Below are 19728 nucleotides of genomic sequence, written 5' to 3'. Positions count from 1 at the left end.
GAAGGCACCAGTCCCCAGAGCCCTGTCCACTGTAAAGCTCATCTAGCCAAAAGTGGTAAATAGGTTTCTGGAGTTTGGGGCGTTCTTAACCTGGGGAGATATTTACGTATTTTACAGGAGGGGAAACTTCATCAGATTAACTTTGATAAGAGAACAAAGACCCTGATGAAACACAATTCTTTACATCTAGCACTGAATAACTGAGTTTAATAATCACATTATGATCTCTTAGCTCAGACAAAGAATGAGTAATTCATCTTTCACAAGCAGAAAATTCCTTCAAAGGAGCTTGGTTACAACCAAGCAACATCCTCAAATTGTTAAACTGTTGGCAAGATTAACAGGCTATGATAACAACGTTTGGAAAAGGTTTTCATTTAACAAATTATTTTATTAATTTTATTTTAATTAATATTAATTAAAATTAATATTATTTTATTAATTTCTTTTTTTAAGAGTTATTTAGAAGCAAACAAACAGATCTGGAATTTTAAGTCTCCGTGTGTGCACACTCTCCACATAAGGCCATGAAACACCCCCAGGGCAGAATCAGCTGCAGAATATTGCACCCAGGGGACTGGCCTTGTGTCCACTAATCCCCCTGAATCACTGCTCTCCACTCACAAACTACCAGCAGCTCCTCTTTGCACAAGATTTCTTTTCAAAACAGATCGAATTTCTATACATCATTATGCACAGCACTAGCACATGCTGATCTCGGTAACTATTCCCTCTTTATATCCAGGTTCCAGCTGTTGTCTTTAAAGTTACTCTGAGCGAGTCTCCCAGCATTAAAGAGTTTTGCTTCTCAGGTTACCAGGCTCCCTGGAGAAGTCACAAGTGCTACTGGCTGAACAATGGCTCCAAGCTGTCATGCAAAAGCAATTTACTTGAGATATCTATTATCTTTTATAGTCGCTTCTACAGATTGACCAAAAACAGGAAGCCCAGCTCTCACATTCCACTGGAATTGTGTAACAGCAACAACAACCTCAAAGGCTGATTCAATGGCATTTGCTCAGATCTCTACCAGCAGCTCTCCTAAGAAATCAGCGAGTCCAAGGGATGCCCTGCTTGAAGGCACGGATGCTCTTACAGAGCAGGCACATGCAGCCTGTCCCAAGGCAGCATTAACTGGAGCTCGGTTCCCATGCACGTTTCACCACTGTTTCTACTCAGAAACTTACAACTGGAGCACAGTCACGCCTGCAGAGCTGTTACCTCTGTGAGCACTGGGACTTGATGTTACCCATTACACTATTTCCAGACAGCATCAGGGTGCCCCAGCAAAGGAAAGTTTGAAGCTTTAAGTCCTGAAAAATTCTCTGCTCTTCCTTTTCCCTTCCCAGGCTCCCAACAAGAAGCCATTGTTAGGGGGAGTAGGGTGACACTTCCTCTCCCAGTACAAATTAGAGATGTATAAAAATAAACCCACACAGCTGTCCCACGACTTCTCATCTAATTGAAGCGGGGTGAAATAAAGTGAAGTCGTTCCCATTTCCTCACGCTCTCTGCTTTGGGAATACTACCCTGCGCAAAAGATAAAAGTGCAATACAAACCGAACCCCTTTTCAGTGCCGCTCTGCGGGAACCCACAGCGGGAAGCGGCACCTCCCCTTCCCTCGGCCGGGTTCTGCTCCCACCAACTCGCACAAAGCCCGAGTCTGCCGCACCGGGGCTCCATCCCAGCGCATCCCCCGGGCCGGCCCGCCCCGGCTCAGCCCGGGGCTGAACTTTTCCATGGGGATGAATCAGACAAGTGCTGCCTTTTCATCGCCGCGGGGAGCTGGGAGCGGCGGCAGCAGCGCGCCTGGCGGACACGTCCCCGCGTCCCGCGGCTCCGAGCGCTCCGGGCTCCGCGCCCGCCCCACGGCCCCGGCAGCCCCGGGACACGCCTGCTCGGCAGCCAGAGCAGGGCCGGGCCCCGCGGAGCGGCCGGGGCCGGTCGGTGTTCCCCGCTCCCCGCCGCCGCGGGCGGGATGCTGCTCCGCGCGGGCTGGCTCCCGTCCAGCGGCGGGGCGAGCGCCGCAAGTTTGCCCGAGTTGGAGGCGCGCTGGAGCAGCCCCGGAGCACTCACCGTCCGCGCCGTGCCGTGCCGTGCCGTGCCGTGCCGTGCCGCTCCGAGCCGTCCCGCCGCCGCGGCCCCGCCCGCTGCCCGCGCTCGGCGCGCCCCGGCCCCGCCGCCCCGGCCCCATTGGGCCGCCCGGCCGCACATCACGGGCCCCGCGCTGCCAGTGGGCGGCTGCGGAGTCACTCAGGCTCCGCCGAGGGCACGCCCCGTGCTCGTCCTGCCGCCGTAGGGCGGCTCTGCCGCGTCTGCCCCCCGCCGTTCCCTGCCTTCATCCCCCTTGCGTGCATCCATCCTCACCCCCTGCCTGTGTCCCCAGCCCCGCGCACGCCTCACCTCCTTTCATTCTTCTCCTGTGCGCAACTCTCCCCCGAGCAGTCCTTTCTTCCCTACAGGCATCCCCTCCTCCCGCGCTGTCCCTCCTCCCTGTGTCCTGTCTCCCATGCACACGCAGCCCCGGCTGCCTCAGCCCTGCCACGCAGACAGAGCAGCTCTGCGCTTCTCCTGCAAATTCCCCTTGTCCCCCCAGGGATAACCCTGCGGGCTGATGCTGAGGATGTCCAGGGAAGGCTGGCGCTGGTGGGCACATCGGGCACGGAGCTTGGCACAGAGCAGAGCCAGGGCTCGGTGGAGTGCAGGTGCCCGTCCCTTGCACCCTGCTATTCTGCGCTCCTGGACCAGACAGCGTTGCCATGGCCTTTCCCCACGCAGCTTCCAGCTGTCCGATTTGGGATAGCTGACCTCATAACTGTCCTAATTTCTACATTTGCTACACAGATATTCACACTGAACATTGCTAGAAGGGTTCAGGAAATCAAGGGCCTTGGGGACGCTTTTGCGTAAAAGTGGCGGAGAACAGAAGTTAATCCAAATAGGCCTTGAAAAGAGAAAGAAAAAGCAAACACCTGCTGTGGGAAGAGGGACGGGAGCAGGGAGAAGGAGATGGGGCCAGACCTGCACTTCGGACCTGGGCCAAAAAAAGGGGAAATTGTTTCTCCAAACTGAAAACTTCACACTTTTGGCTGACACTGGCACATCCAGCATGACCAGGAGAAAACAGGAGTTAGGATATTAATGTCTTCTTCTGGTTTTAGGAGAAAAGCAAATATCCATTCAGGCACAAAAAGCCCTTTCCAGGCCAGAAGGATGAGGCATTCCAGTGCCTGGATGTGAGAACAGCACAAAGTAATAAATTCTATAACAACCAGGGACACTAATGGAAGATGTCAGTTTTTGTATAATGTAAAAGCACATCTCATATTTTGCAGTTTAACTATTTCCACCAGTGTCAGAAAAATTAAGCTTGCCGAAAGATGACAGTTACCTAACAGACTATTAATAGATAAGGCACACACCAGCATTAGATCATTCTTTCTCTTCTCTTTCAAACTTAAATAAATGTAGGACATATTTAACTGGAGCTGCCCAGTGAAACTGATTGCAGTGAGTACTTAGTTCTCTGTGTTGGCAATGTTACAGGTGAACATTTCTGGATCTGTATTGCATAGTCCTATGTTATGAATTTTTATATGAATTATTTACAGAAAGGCTGTCAGTCTGATCATTATAACATAAGGCAAAACACATTTTGTTGTCAAAACTGCCAGGAAAATTCATTTTGCAGTGTTTTTTCCAAAGCTGCAGAGTGACACGGTCTCATAAAGTTGTCCCACATGATGGAAGCTACATGGCTCACAGTGGGAGTTTCCTCATCACATTAGCAGGAGCAGCTTCCTGAGAAAAATCAGACTCTCTTCCCATCATTCTTTTATTCTTTTTATACAGTTGGATTTCTCATTGGATATCAGAAACTCTTACATATTCATCAGTTTGTTAGGCTTGGTCTTGGAGATAGGAGTGGTAATTTTAGACTGATTTAAAAGATTAGTTCAATTTTACGCTCTGTGGTGGTAGTCCTGTTTAGATTAGACCAGTGCTTCACACTGCATTACAAACACAACAGAGCTGGGAATATTTCTGATTCTGATTCTGGATTTTAGCAAAAAAAAGTTATACATTGGTTTTCTTCTTGTCCCCTTCTGCCAGTATGCCAACATAAAACAAGGGGAGACATGAAATCATCTTTGTGAATCTTGACTATTCAGAAAATGCAGATTACACATTTCCATGCCCTGCTTTTGTCCAAACCAGTAGTGTGAAACAAGCAACTCTTTGTTCTCTAAATGAGTGAGTAAAGTATTAAACATATTGAACATTTACCAGTTGCCTCTCTTAGGATTTCCCCATGTCTCTTTGCACAAAGAAAGTTGAGCTATAGTAGACACATCCATCCATTCAGCTACCACTGCTTAGTACCTTGATAAAGTCATCAAGCTTAGTTTAATATTTTTATTATGTACTCAATGTAAATACCATAATCTGAGTGAGATGTCAAAATGTGGAGTTTCATTTACACATAATTAGTGAACATCTTCTTTGCCAAAGCACACAACTGCACGTTCTTGGGTGATTATTTCTGGTTAAAAACACCCTAACACAGATATTGGTTTCCCTTTCTCAGGGCTTTGTGAAAGAGTGGACAGACTTTTTCAAGATCACCTGACAGCAGGCAGTTGGATTCTTATTTCACTGTATCCACAGGTGATGTAACTGGTGAAAGGTGAAATTTTGGCAAAGGTCACAGGGGAAAACCAGTCCCCTTAGGAAATGTCCCATGGAGATTTTAAACAGAGACTGAAGCACAGGGTGGATCTGGAATATTTGTGTTGGCCAATTCCTGAAATTGTATTTGGGACATTTTTAAAAATTTAAAAGTTAGAAATTTAAAATAGAAATTAAATATTTAGACAATGACAAAGAGCACTGTTTGCACAGAGGGACTTTCCACACAGTGCCATGAGAACAGAGAACTTGGGGCCAGACAGGAGGCAGATATTTACATCCTGACTTACAACAGGACTAGTGTTATTTGATATGACTTTTAAATGAAGTTATAGTGAAATATTCTTGTAGAAAATATGTAGACAGAGGATTCTGACTTCACCAACTACTAGCACATGGGAACTTAAGAGGAAGGAAATAGGCCATACTTTTTGAGGACTTGTTTAAACTGTTTAAACAGTTCAACAGTTTAACATTAATTCTCTTCTTCAGCAGAGTACAGTGAATTTAACAGGTGTTAGAAAATGTCCTGGCTACAGAGCCACAATGGAAGGAGACTTCCTGTTTGATTTTTTTAATTTGTAAGGAAATAGATTTCTATAAATGCAATTTATTGCCATAATAATCAGCAGGCAGATGGAGGGTTAGCCCTGAGTCCAGTGTGACTTTGTTGCTGATTCCAGTGGAAGCTGGATGGGCCCTTAAGAGACTTTGCCACTGCCAGGTTAATGTTAGTGTGACTCCGTGCTTGGGGAACTGAAATGAATTTTTACTATCTCTGTTGAAATGTAAGCTTCTTATCTGGCAGCTTAGCAATGCTTCTCCTGTACTGCTTTTCCATTGTATGAAAGTTAATTCATTGCTCTTGCCTGGTTATTGAACAATGCTGATACCCATGGCTGAGATAGCTGTCCTGAGATAAAGATCATCACAGGCTGTGAGTGAGGGTGGTGGCAATCAGGAGGGGGAAAGGAAGCCTGGCAGGGCAACTAAAAACTTGTGTTGTGATGCACAGAATGCCAGGGAGAGAGAGAAACAGAGAGAAACTGCACAACACATTGTAGGAGTTCATGTGGGTTCAGAGGAGGCCTTTAAGGAGTTGGTGTGAAATTCTTCCATTAGAATTAGGGCATCTGTTCTCAACTAGACTTTTGTTTTGTTTTCTACAAATACTTACCCACAACATTAACAGAATATAAGAACTAGGATATTAATGTCAAAAACACTTGTCATCAAGCAAAGAGAACAACTGAGTGGTACTGTGAGTAGATTAATAATCTGGAACTATTTTTTTCCATTGCAAGAAAGCAGATGGGAATCTGCATAATATTTTGAACTACAGAAAATTGAATTTAACTCCCACTAGAAACATTTACTCAAATAATTCTGGGCACTTCTTTCCTTATAAACAACTTTTGTGAGATAAGTATCAGTAAGTTTATCCCTTAAGTTTGTCCAGCACAGGGGACCCATATTCAAAATCTGCAGAAGTCTCTGAGAGTCCTCACATGAGTGCAGATTACCCACCAAAGGTAACAGCCTGCCAGGCTGTGGGCAGGCTGCCTTGCTCTCACTGTCCTGGCTGCCAGACAACGTATCACCTCATGGATTCTGGATTGTGTTTGAAACCACCAGTGCCTCGTATTTAATCTGCTCTTGCTTTGGCAAAGGAGCTCTCCAGGCTCTTGTGTTGTCTCTATCCAGCAGTGCATGTTTTATTTGTTTAAAATTGTATTCTTTCTTGTCAAGGAGGGTTTTTCAGGGATTGCCCATGAAGCATTACAAGAGCTCCTCAGTTCCAACTCATCAGTGGCAAGCCAGTTACACATGTGATGCCTTTGTACAGCCCTCAATTACAGGGTTTTTTTGTGGGCTGAGCTTATAGAGGACTCACTGACCTTCAAAGCACATGGGAGAATGTGTGACTTAAGATTTTATTTGCAGTTCATATCAACAGGGTGAACACCCCTCCTTCACCACTGTGGACCAAAAACCAAGAAAACATGACAATGAAAAAGTGGTGTTGTCTCTTCTCTTTACTTGATTTATCAACCCATCAAGATCAGATCCCTAGGAGTTACTGAATCCACATTTCTTTCCTTGTAGCTAGGGTACAAGCAGCTGCTTACAAAGAAAATCATGTTTCCAGAGAACATGAGATGCAGGAGGTCAGATGCAGGTAGTTTAGGGCAGAAGAACCAAGCGGAGTTAGCTGCAAATTTCAGAAAATACAGTCTCTGCCATGTAGCTGGCAATTGGTCATTTTTTATCTCGGGTGACAATCTACTGTGCAGTAACCTGGTTATTACCTAGGCCTGATGTTCTGCATTCAGCTTCTTTTTATTAAATCCTGGCAATGTGCTCAGAGCTGGACAATTTTACCCTGGAATGAAGTTTTCAAGAGGGGCTTGAAAGGGGGAAAAGCCTGGTGGTTTGGCAAGATAGGCCAACACTGGGGGTCAAACCTTCATGCAGTATTTTTTTGGTTTTGCACTGGCGCAAGACTGGAGGCAGGAAGCACAACACTGCTTATGCAGGCAATTCTGCATGGTGTAAAGAGCTTGGGAGGGATGAACAGGGACATGGACAGGGCCTCCAAGGAGGAGTCTTGAGAGCACAGTGCTGACCTTCGTGCTGGTCAGACTTGCAGCAACGGTCTTGCTTTCATTTTTCTCTCCACTCTGCCTTCCTTTGGCTTAACTCAGGTTAAAATGAGGTACACAGATATTGCATGGCAGCTGATGGATTATATTCACCTGCAGGCTGAGAGCTGGAGGCTGTTCTTGATAAGTGAGGAAGGGTTCTTGCTGCTCAAGGACACTTTTTCTTATGTTCCTAATACTTACTGATTTGTCCATATATTTACCAGGAGAGTTGTCAAACACTCAAACAGGCTGCCCAGGGAAATGGTTGAGTCACTATCCCTGAAGAGATTTAAAAGTCTTGTAGATGTAGCACTGAGGGACATGGTTTAGTTGTGGGCTTGGCAGTGCTGGGTTAACACTGATGATTTTAAAAGTCTTTTACAACCTAAATTATTCTGTGATTTTTAATTTGGGCTTTTTAGTCCTTCTAGTCTGTAACATATGTGAATGAATATTTTGTTCTCATTTTCTCTGGACTTTCTCCTTGATTTTTCTTACTGTTTTGCCACTTTAACTTTTGCCTCCTCCTTCCTTTTCCTCATGCTAGCACTGAGTTCCTTCAGCTCCTACAAAACTCAGTCATCCCACAGCTTCCGAAATCTATGGTGAGCGGAAGGGAAGCAGGGCTGTCTACATTCCTGCAAGCCCAGGGCCTGGGAGATGGTGTGGATGTGTGCCAGTGCTAATAAATAGGGAGCTATTAGTGACTGTGCAAGGCAGGAAAATTGCAGAACAAGATAAGACTCACAGAATTCTCTTACGCTGGTTTTGGATAAGGATATTTACCCAGGGGAAAAAATAATATAAAGTTTTCCTTAAAAGCAATGCTCTACGTCCAGCTGTATGTGTGTTTGTGCAGGAGCAGGACCCTGTGTGCAGGTGTGGCTGTGACACACTCACTCCTCTCACCCCAGAAGTTCCTCTGCAGTCTCACAGCCCAGGCTGTGGCTGTTCCCAGCTCTGAGGCCAGGCTGCACCACACCTGCCAAACCAAACACCCCATGGAGCTCCACTCGGGCCCAGTGCAGTGGCTGGGACAAACTCAGTGGAGCAGCTTCTTTAACAGGTCCAGCAGCTGCAAGGCTTTGTTGGCTCCTCCTGTGCTCTGCAGAGCAGAGATCAGGCCAGGTGCCCTGATCTGAGCAGATCCAAGGAAGCTGCTCTGCCCTGAGCTGCATCTCGAGGTCCTGCTGACCAAAACCAGAAGGCTCTGGATGGTACCAGCTTCCTCAGGATATGTGGGTGCATGGACTGGTGCTCACATTTATATATCCGTGCTCTGCATTCCCTAAACTTTATTGCCAAAGACACAGCAGGAAAGAGAGAACTGCTGGAAAGCAATGTGACTTCTGTGCTAATTGTGTGTGGGATGGGGCAGAAAGCAAAGGAACTCCTTGTGATAGAAAAGAAGAACATAAGGAATTGCAGAGACAGGGCAAACAAAAGTCAGCCTGGGGTGGGTCAGGTTCCTGTCTACTGCTCTAGGATATGGCTAGTTACCCTCCCCAGGGCACTTCCAGCCTTATCTCTTGCTATTGCCACTCCTGTTTGTTGCAGGAAAACAAATTTCAGTGCTAGTCACACTGGGATTTCTTTCCTTTCCCATCCATCTGTGCAGGATCCCAGGCAGCAGAGAGGGTGCAGCCACAGAGCATGGAGCAGCTGCAGGCTGGGTGTCCAATGGAGTTAACCTCATTTCCAGCCCCTAAGTGGTGCTCAGCTCCATCCCCCTGGCACAGGAGCACGGATCATTCCTGCAGGCAGCAGCATGGGGAGTGTTACATCCAGCTGGCAGCAATGCTTTCACCTTCCTGACCCCACCACTGTACTCCCTGTGCTTAGCTCTTGCTGTTCTAGTTTTTGCTGATCTAGACGTGTTAAAATTAATTTTTCTCTTGGTGCCTGACTCTAGGCAAGGTTATTAGACAGCTGGGTCACTGCAGTCTGTGACTGTCAGCTGCTGAAATCATTTGCTTTGGGCTGTGGGCTGGTAACCCACTAAATACCCACCTTTGGTGACTAACCAGCATCAAAACTCCTGCAAGCTTCATTTTAAAAACAAGGAGTGTTTTAATCAAAGAGAACAAGAAAATGCAATTCCATGTTGTAAAATGATTGGCCTCCATGTGTCAAGAGCCCAGCTCAATTTCCCTCTGCTCTGCATTCTGGAATCGTTGCCACGTTTATTTCCAGTAGTGCAGAAAGCCTTTTCCATATGCCTCCACTTCAGCCAGTAGTCTGTAGCTTGTGTTTAGTGTCTCCTAGGCAGGAGGAGATGAGGACAAACCAACAGCTCTACTGTGGTGACAACAACTGTGGAAAACACAAAACCTTTCTCCAAAAGCAGTCCCCACCTCTGAAAGCAAGCCCAGCCCTGCAGGGAGTGCTTCAGCCCCTCTGAGGAGTGTGCAGCTTGGGACAGTCTGTAAAAGGAGCTCACAGAAACCTTCTGTGTCCCAAAAAATCCTCTTTGGCCAGAGCAGCATTGTACCTCATCCTGGCTGAGGGGAGAGGGCTCAGCAATGAAGAAGATGCATAAAGTTAAAAATTCACTTGGATGTAATTTTTTCTGAAGTCACAACAAAATGTGTTTTGCATGGATATTTGCTTTCACAGCATTGAAGGACATTTGTGCCAAATGAGATGGGTGAGAACACACTTCTTTTTCTGCATTCACATAATTTGCATCACAGGACTTTTACGTGGACACTGTCCTGGCATTTCACATTCCAGCCCAACAACAGTCCCCAGGTTTTGACCAACGTGCTCTATAAAAAAAAGTAATTTACTGGAAAAGGACAGTAAACAGCTTATAAAAAGAGTTTCTCAGCATCAGCTGCAGACAGGAATTCCTCCCAGGAGCCTCTCCTGCTCACTTTGTTAGAGCTGATAGGGACGTGCTGGATCAAAGGGAATTCAGAGCTGCGAGGTGGCTTAAAAACAGAAGAAAATAATACTCTGGTGGGGAAAAAAAGGCTCTCTAGTGGGCTGGGAACAGGCAGAATTAGAAAACAGGCTGTGTTGTCCTCAGGCAAGGGCATTCCATGTCCTCCTGCTTCTGCAGCAGGTACTGACAGTCTTTTCAAGAACAGTGAGAGGCTCTCAACGCCCGTGTGTGGAGGGTACCTGAAATGAGCAGGCCCTGGCCACACTGACCTGTACAGGAAGGACAGACTGGTTCTTAGAAGGGCGCTGTGCCCTGCTCTCAGCCACACCAAGCCAAGGATATTCCCCAGACCCTCTGCCCCAGGCATTTTATCCCCTCAGTGTTTAAGGGGAGCACTTTGGCTCCCTGCCCCAGCAGCCACTCCAGCAGAAGAGCCCAAAGCTCTGTTTCTTTAGGAATGCAGCTTTTTGACATGTGGTCCAAGCCTTCTCCAAGGGTCACATTGCAGGAGAGGTGGCCATGAGCAGCCCAGCTCCACCCTCAGCACCTCCTGTGCTGCACATGGAGACAAACCAGGGTTGGGAGCTGCCAGCACCAGGTGCCCAGAGAGAGCAGGGCACTCCTCTGATGGACGCAGCAATATGTGCCTGTCCCACAGAGATCCCATTTCATTTTTGGCTTGGCAATGGGAAGAGTTTTGATTTCTTCCTGCTTTTTGTTGTTGTTGTTTTAGCATTATCTGTCTTCACTTTTCATATTTTTGATGTTCCACCCAGACCAACATCAACTGCTGTGACAGCTATGAGTAAAAAGCTTTCTTCTAGAAGTAGGGCAAGCAACATTTGGCTTTAGTTTTGATTTTATCCCAAACATTTTTACAATTGACTTAGTTTTTGTGTTCACACATGTATCTCATAAGAAACTTGAGAATGAAGCACTGCCAAATGCATTAACACACAAAAGCATTTTCCAGCCACTAAATATCCCCTCCTGATCTGTGAAAAGAGTTTTTTCCAATCATTATATGCTGATGGTCCATCAAATTGGTACTGGAAGAAAATCTGAGGTAGCTTTTTCTGTCACATAGCTGCTAAGTGGCTGATATTTGCTTTATCTTTTGAAACACACCATTTTTGGTGGTGATGACATCAGCACTGTCTGATGGCTTTGTCAGGCCACAAAGGCAGCTCAAAAAACCTGACCTTGTTTACAAGTGATTGTAAAGATCTGTGTTCCCTGTGGATTTAATTCTGTATTAATGCAACTACTTATGGATTGTCTTGAAAGAAAAAGAGGTGGAAATCGCACATTATGAGAGGTCCTGATGGATTACAGCTCATCAAAACCTGCTCCATGATGGGTCCCTTCCATGGGGTCAGTCCTTCAGGAAGAGGCTGCTCCAGGTGAATGACAGAAAGTGTGGAGTCAGGTCAAGCTCAGCAAATCACCCCAAATCCTGGGGAATACAAATTCCAACCACAGAGCCAAGTGCAATATCTCAAAACACAATCTTTTTTTTTTTTTTTTAATGTGAGGTTAAACACTTAAAGGAGGCCACAGGTGTTGAAAACCTTCAAGTTCATGCAAGATGAGTTCTTTATTTTCACTCCAGCTACAACCTATCCTTCTCCTGTTTTAGTTTTTCTTGTTATTTTTTGGTGGGGGTTTTTTTGGGTGTTTGGGGGTTTTTTGTTTGGTTTTTTGGTTTTTTGGGGTTTTTTTTGTTTGTTTTGGTTTTTGTTTTTTTGTGGTTTTTGCCAGCCAAGCTGTGATTTTCACATTTTGTAACTGGGAAAAAAAATCTAACTTCCCCACTGGGGACCAGCCTCACAGTCCTGGGAACTGGAAGATGTGCTGTGTAGCACACACTAAATAAAACCTTTGCCCTGCAGTTCAAACAAGCCTGTAATGGTTTTACATCCCCAGCTGTGAGGAAGGTTTTTCCACATCCATGCAGCTTTCTGGTGCATTCACAGTTCCTCAGGTTTAAATGCCAGCTTGAGACCCCGGCATCTTCTTCTCGTCATGATAGTAATCACCAAGTGAGCAAAACAGAATTATTAATTCTTCCCTTATCAAGTCCCACCCTAGCTAAAGCCACCCAGCTTCTTAGTCCTTACAACCTCTGGGTTGGGTATCCTTCTTGGCACAGCCCAACATTTTTTGTTAAGACTTGCAATATTTTCCACGATTTTTAAAAATTTGAACTCTTCTTGAAGAGTGCCACCTCCTTGAATCCACCACTGTGTGTCTGCCTGCCTTTCATTCTTTATTCAGAGTATTTAGATGATTTGGGATAATGATGATCCTGTCCCCTGGTCCCTGGCCATCCAGCAGGGTGGGTGCTGATCCACAATGAGGATGCTCAGAACCTGAATATGGAGGCAGTGGTGGCATCACAGGAGGGTGATGGGCTGTGAAGGGCCATGGCAACACAAATCCATGTTTTCTGCAGACACCCAAGCCCCTGGGTGACAGGTTTGCTGTGATCTGGGTGCCTTTAATGGCAGCTTTTCCTTCTGGCCATGGATTTGCCAGGGGCTGACAGTGCCTCTGTCCCAAAGTGCCCTTTGAGATTTGCCCTTGGCATCACCTGCAGCTCTGGTTTGTTGTGTGGCCACTGCCCCCAGCCCAGGGCAGACCACTCAGTTCCCAGCTGAGCCCTCCTCCACAGTGGGAACTGCTGTGAAACGCTGGAGAGGAGAACTTTGATCTTTATCAGCATGAAAATCAAGATTTCTTGGAGACCGCCCTTCCCCAGCTGCTGTGGCCAAGCAGAGCTGCAGCCATGGCTGGCAGTTGTGGGCATGCCAAGGGAATGCTGACACCTGGTAGGGGATTAGGGTGGCACAACTGCTGGGACAGCAGCTGGCTGGGCTGGCCCTGGGTAAAGCAGCTGCCTGTGCTGTGGCCAGCCAGGGTGGCTTGCAGGATCACCTGTTGTATGGGGGGCTGCTCCTCTCAGCCCTCTTGCACACCCACATGTATGCAAAACTGATTTTTCATTTATTATTAGAAGCAGAATTTATTCATGCAGGAGTGTGGTACTTCCTCACTTGCTGTATGAAAATCATGATTCAGTCCATAACACCGCTTGTCTTCTGTCCCCTTTTCCTCACACAGTGTGGAAGAAAACAGGCAGTGGGAGAAGTCCCACGTGGTCAGACCACAGCCTGTTATAGCAGGATGGTTGAGACCAGAGCCTGCAGCTCTCTGTAAGGGACCACAAACACAAACACAGATCAACCCAGCTGTCAACAGACCCTCCCCAGGATCTCCTTTACTGCTTCTCTGGCCTTGACCATGAATTAGTTGATCTGAGCTGCTCCCTGCTTCCTCCAGCAGCCTGCTGTGGGTCCACAGGCTGCTAGGCAAACATCTCTGTTTACTTTTTATTGCCTGTGCTATCTCTGTCCTGGCAGCACAGTTATCTGCTGAATGTGCCATACACCAGCTCTCCTGTAAAACTGCCCGTGTTTATGCCCACGTGTTTTTGTCAATGAGGACTCTTCCAGGACATTGCAGGAGGATCAGGGATGGCAGGAGGATCAGGGATGTCAGTACTCCATGATGAGAGATTGAGAAGAAGAATTACACAAGCCACTGATGGAGATGTTAAAATTTCCACACATCATTGTTTCTAATTAATGGCCAATCACAGTCCAGCTGTCCGGACTGTCTCAGTCAGTCACAAGCCTTTGTTATCATTCCTTTTCTATTCTTAGCCAACCTTCTGATAAAATCCTTTCTTCTATTCTTTTAGTATAGTTTTAATATAATATATATAAAAAAAATAAATCAAGCCTTCTGAAACATGGAGTCAACATTCTCATCTCTTCCCTCATCCTCAGACCCCTGTGAACACCATCACAGCTGCCCACCCAGTCAGGCTGACAGAATAGATTCTCTGACCTTGCAAATTGGTAGGTGATATAAAACTCATGATAAGTGAGGACTGTGACCCCATCTGCCGTGCGGGTACTTACAAGAAAGGTATAAAGGGTAATGCAGGTCCATGGCCTTGGCTCTGCCCAAGGTGCAAGAAGACCTGCTAAGGTCAAGTTGGCTCTTTTACAAAGAAAAAAAAAATCCATGAAGGGAAACTATGAGGAGTGTGCTCCTTTTCTCCTAACAGAAACCTCAGTGCTGGCACTCAGGGAGACCAAGGGTTTCCACAGCTCCATCAGCCTGCTCTGCCACAGCCCAGCTTGCCCACAAGGCCCAGCGTGGCTGGCTCCACCATCTCAGTGCTGAGCATGCCTTTTCTCAGCGGGCAGGGGAGAAAATGTGCTGGAAAGCAGAGATAAAGGTTGTAAATTCAAAGAGCTCAAGGCAAACGAGAACGCCGGGGGAAAAACAAGAATCTCACTCAAGGTGCACCTACTGTACCCTCAAGCAGGCACAGGGGAGGGAGCATTTGTCAGCTCAGAGGTCAAAACAGACCAGAAAGAGAACATGTCTGGGTTAGCAAGACAGGGAGGAGAAAAATATTTAATCTTGAGCAATCAGAAGCATTTCGTTGAACCTGAACATTCCTGTGTTTCCTAACTCTATATTTAACTCCCCTTATACTTAAGGTTACTTGTAATGGAAAAAATGCATTTTAAAATCTTTCATTGGAAATTCAAATAGTTACAGAGGTCCTCAGGTGAAACAAAGGGGAAAACAGAAGATGTTGAATCAAACATGTTTTTCAGCTCTAGTTGTATTCAAAATCTTGAGTGCTTTTTGTTCTCCCCAAATGCCTTTGTGCACTCATTTTGTGAAGGGGAGATGGGAGAACTTCCCATGGGCAGCAGCTCCGAGACTATCCAGGAGAAAAAAAAAATCACTAAAGATTTTAAAAGGAAGGAGGCAGCTCAAGCCTGTGCCTGTGCCTGAGTGTGCACACAGTGAAACTGGTTCCTGACTGCCCTGAACTAATGGCATATTTATTATGAACATATAATCACCCACCTGCAAATAGCAGTGGGTGCCAGAGTTCATTAACCCTTGCATCTGGCAAGGGCTCATACCCAATAACCCTCTCTGGCTCAGCTTTTGGGCTATCCAGGGATAGCAGGGATGAGAAAGCAGAGCCTCTGCCATGGAGCAAGATAGGCTCAGCAGCGCAGGGGCTCTTGGTACCAGGAGGAGCCAAGGATCTGCCAAGCAAGGGAGCCTGGGGGTTTTGGTTTCTGTGTTTTTTAGGGTAGAATGGTGCCAGACACACCTGGGGGCAAATCTCCCTGTGGGTGTTTAGGTGGGACTTGCCCTTTAGCACTTGCAAAGTGAGGGGCAGCTCAGCCTGAGGGAGCTGGTGAGGGACAAAGGGTGTGACATGGGGCACCTTTCCTTCCCTTCTCCCTGCCAAGACACCCCCCAGCCTGCAGACTTTGTAGAAATGTTTTTCAGATCCCTTGTTGGGAGCACTTGGAACTCATTGTATAGGACTTTGCCCTCTGTTCTGAAAAAAGACATAATTTTTTCAACAACTAAAGCATGAAGCAAACCGAATTAAGAGGGACCTTTGGTAATTAAGAGTTTTGGAGAGCAGTTTTAGGTTCATGAGTTGATTACGTGGAGTATGGATGAGAAGGACAAGCATGAGTGTGTACAGGGCTCCAGCACAGCAGATCCTGGTACAAACAGGATTTTTCTCCTTCCCTTCCCAAGGACATCACCCCTGAGAGCCATTCATCCTAAGGATGGTGGTGCCTGGTGGGGAGCACTCAGGAAAGTCCCACCCTGCACTGGCAGCATTCAGAGATAGCATCTACCCCCACAGCAAACCTTCAGGTATGTCAGAAAAGCAGTGTCAGCACTAGGAAAAATGTGTCCCTCAACTAGCCTCAGTTTGGACTTTACCTTGGACTGTATCTCCTGCAGGGCAAAGGAAATCAAACCTTAAAAACAACTTTGTAATGGCTTTTTATATCAGAGGCATTTTGATCCTGATAAGATTTTAAGTTACCGTGTGCTAAATGCCTGAAGTTCCTTGAACCATTATCCTTCAGTTTCAACAACACCATCCCATGGGAGGGCAAACTCCTGCACACCAGAGGTGACAGAGAGGAGAAATCACCTCTGTCCATCCTCTCTGTCAGACACAGCAATCCTGGAGCACAACCCACAGGCCAGCTCCCATGCACTGGGGGACTCCCACAGCCCTGTGCTGCTGCAGGACAGCTGGCCCCAACACCCAGAACATGCTCAAACCTGTGTCACAGCCCAGGCACGGCCACCCAGCCTCCCCCAGGGCAGCCTGAGAGGCTTTTCCTGCCGTGTCCCTCCCTCACTCTGCAGAAGGCACCCTGTGATCACCATGGCTTCTCATTTAACCAAAGCATCTGATCCCCAAACAATATGCATCTGCAGATAAATAACATCTGTGCTGTTTAAGGTGGATCTTCCTGGTAATGCAGGTTGGGTTTTGGACTAGAAATAGAGGAGAGCATCACCCCTCATAGCACCAGAACAGATGAGCTCTTTGCTGTGTCACAGCCCTGATGCTGCCAGACAGTAAGTGTAGATATCACATTCAAGGGAATTGTAGCCTGATGCTATTGTGTTCTTTGGACATGGGCCACAGTACCAAGAACCTGCACAGAGCCTACTCAGAGCATCACCAGCAGCCAGCATCAGTCTTATAGCCCAACAGGGACCACCCTGGGCTGGGGGTGAGAGCTGCTGAGTGCTGCCTTCTCCTCTCTAACCCTGCAAAGGTCTCGCACAGCACCACAGAGAAAGCTGGAGGTCCAGCAGCGCTGCTTGGCCCAATACTCTGCAGAAAGGCCACACAAGCTTCATGCTGCCAATGCTGAAGGTCTCACAGCAGTAAAGTCTTTCTTTTCTTTACTTTGTACTTACTGTTTCCATTTAAATAATAACCTTCCCATTACTCAGCACAGCCAGAAAAATCAAACTCCTGTACCCAAGAAGCAAAGGCCTGATTCATCTGTAGGATTTTGGACATCAATCACAGTAAATCAGTGACATTCTTTAAAAATGAGCTGCAGAACAAGGACTAAGCAGCAGCCTGTTTCAGCTGTGTCTGTGATTCCTTTGTTATGATTCACCTTATACAAATATCCAAACAAACAAGTTTGCTGCCAGGAATATTCTGGTGAGAGGCAAAATGTTGAAAGCAGTCAGTGAACTCTTGCTCCGAATGGAGAAATCTCTTCCCGACAATTTGATCACTGAAGGTGCCCTGGCTTGCCAGGACTCTCTGTGCCCGAGGCAGGTACCCACACCACGTGCTTGGCACACTCACACCAGGAATTTGCACAGTGTTTTCTTGGCACATCTCAAGGAAATGCATATTTTTCCACTGTGCTGTCTTTTTGAATCCTTAAATAGAAAAGTATCATTAAATGCTGTTCCAATATTCTCTTCAGTTTTGCTGATCGTGGTATCTGGATGCAGATGAATCTTCTAACCAGGACTTTGCCTCTATAACAAGGGTTTCTTCTTTATCAGAGACTTCCACAGTCTCTTCTATTTTTTGATGGATCCTATCTTTCTAAAAACAAATAGCTGATTTCCCACCTACAGTATCCAATGTATCAGCAGCTCTGTTGGTTTCAGTAGATCAATGAATATCTAATATTGCTCTTGCTTATGTGAACAAAACCCTTCAGTGTGTGCCCCAGTGCCAGTGTGGTTCCAGTGTGTCCTCTTGACCCAGAGTGAAGCCACCACAGTGGTGTCTGCAAGAATTTAGTGCTGTTGCCTGGGCTAGCAGCTTGCAAAATATTTGAAATGCTGAAATATATCCCGAAGACAAAGACGACAACTGCTTCGGACAGGCTGACAAATGAGCCTGTTACCCTCTGTCCCTCAGCAGATCTTGTGCCATTTATTAACTCCTGTCAGAAATGGCTCAGGGCTGATCCCCTGGGTTTAATGTTCCCATTTCTAGGGGTAATGCATATGGGGCACGCAGGAGGCCAGGGCCTGGAGCACACACAGTCTGGCTCTGCAGACGCTGCAGCCATCTACAGCCACTGCCCAGGGAAGGGGGTCCATGGAGGGGGAAAAAGAGCAGAAAGTGAACCCTCCCCCAGATTCACAGCCATAGATCGTCTCCTTTTTCTCCCACTTAAAGAATTCACTGAGCCTTTCTGAGCTTGGGCTGTTTGTCTGTTTGCATTAACACAGGGTTAAGTTGTTACTAAGCAGGTATTCCAGGAAAAGAAAAGAAAATACCTACAATGTATTTTTAAATGTATTTAACTGTCTAAATTTTTTAACTGTCATCCTTTTGCTAGATGTAACCTCAAAACCAAAACTATTCTTTCTCATTTTCTTCAGACAGTGCACACTCCCGGGATACAGAAATAGCCCAGCATCCCTTTTCAATAGTTTATGAGCTGTCAATCCATGCTCTTTGTGTCCTGTGTTTAGAAACCATCTAGAGCAGCAGGATGTATGTACCAGGCCCAAGAAGTCTGTTTTATTTCGTACACGTCACTATTTAGAGCAGCTGTGCTGGTGAGATTTCCTCACATTACTGCTATTGTGAGAAGAGCAAAAGACAATGAAATGCTCTATTTCAGAAGGCTGCTAAATGGCAATGTTTGAAGTCTTGATTGCAGAGCAAAGTGTCTCTAATTCAGAATTATGGAACTTTCCCTGGAGCCTCGTGGATGCTTCAGGAAGTCATTCAAAGGAGCAGTTTTTGAGAAGGGAGGAGGTTCACAGGAGGATCTCAAACACATCTTGAGTTTTTATGAAGAGAGACCAGTGTGTTATAAGAATTGTCTGCTGACTATTTCTGTACTACTTCATGAGATATGAGCCACAAGGACACCAGGGAAGGGTTTGCAGGAGCCCACACACGGTCCCACCCAGCAGGGAAACCTTTCCTGCTGACAAATGGCACAGGCAGATAACTCACAGAAATAACGACCAGGGAAGAAGCTGGGGAAGGGGCAGGGGCAGATAAATGTGCAGAGGCACTAGACACCACCATCCTTTCTCCAACAGAAGAGAAATTTTCATTTATATGTCAGCATTGCTGACTGCAAAAGAGAAAAATGTACAATGAAAACATTAGAATAGCCATCATATACTAATGCAGAAATAATTATTCATTGGTTATGGATCTGCTGTTGAGCCAAGAAGCTCCATGCACCCCTGGCTGTGGAGTTCAGCTGTCCTAAAGGAACTGTGCAGTTCAGCTTCTGCTCTGGCTGCAGCTCCCCAGCCATGAGTCACACTCACTTGCTGCTGTGAAGGGCAAAGGAATTTGTCTCTTTCATAGCTCTTGGAACTAAAAAGTCATCTTCCACAGCGACTTGAAATATTCCAGGAAAGTTATTCTTTCGTACATAATATTTTTTTAATTTTTAAAAATGTGATGAAAATGGTAATTATTTTTCAAAATCAGAAGCGAAATTGCAAATGATGTTGAAAATGTCTGTCTATTTTCTCTAAATCCTCAGATTCGCTCAAACACAACCATTCTCATTTTGCCAGACATCAAAATATTTCCCTAATCCTGCATTTCTTGTGAATTTTTT

The 19728-nt window shown here is 46.2% G+C and overlaps 1 protein-coding gene across 1 annotated transcript in view; it reads right to left on the bottom strand.

The window, feature by feature from the left end:
• The window catches only part of PLS3 (plastin 3), a 49764-nt gene extending 47646 nt beyond the window's left edge, over window positions 1-2118 (bottom strand). Inside the window, exon 1 of the mRNA XM_058032502.1 lies at window positions 2078-2118. The gene's annotated coding sequence lies outside the window, so the exon portion shown is untranslated. The remainder of the gene's footprint in view (window positions 1-2077) is intronic.
• Between the last annotated feature and the right edge of the window lie 17610 nt (window positions 2119-19728).

The sequence above is a fragment of the Melospiza georgiana genome, chromosome 12 (genome assembly GCF_028018845.1).
Source record: "Melospiza georgiana isolate bMelGeo1 chromosome 12, bMelGeo1.pri, whole genome shotgun sequence".
NCBI classification, from domain to species: Eukaryota; Metazoa; Chordata; class Aves; order Passeriformes; family Passerellidae; genus Melospiza; species Melospiza georgiana.
This window is presented reverse-complemented; position numbering and strand designations above follow the sequence as displayed.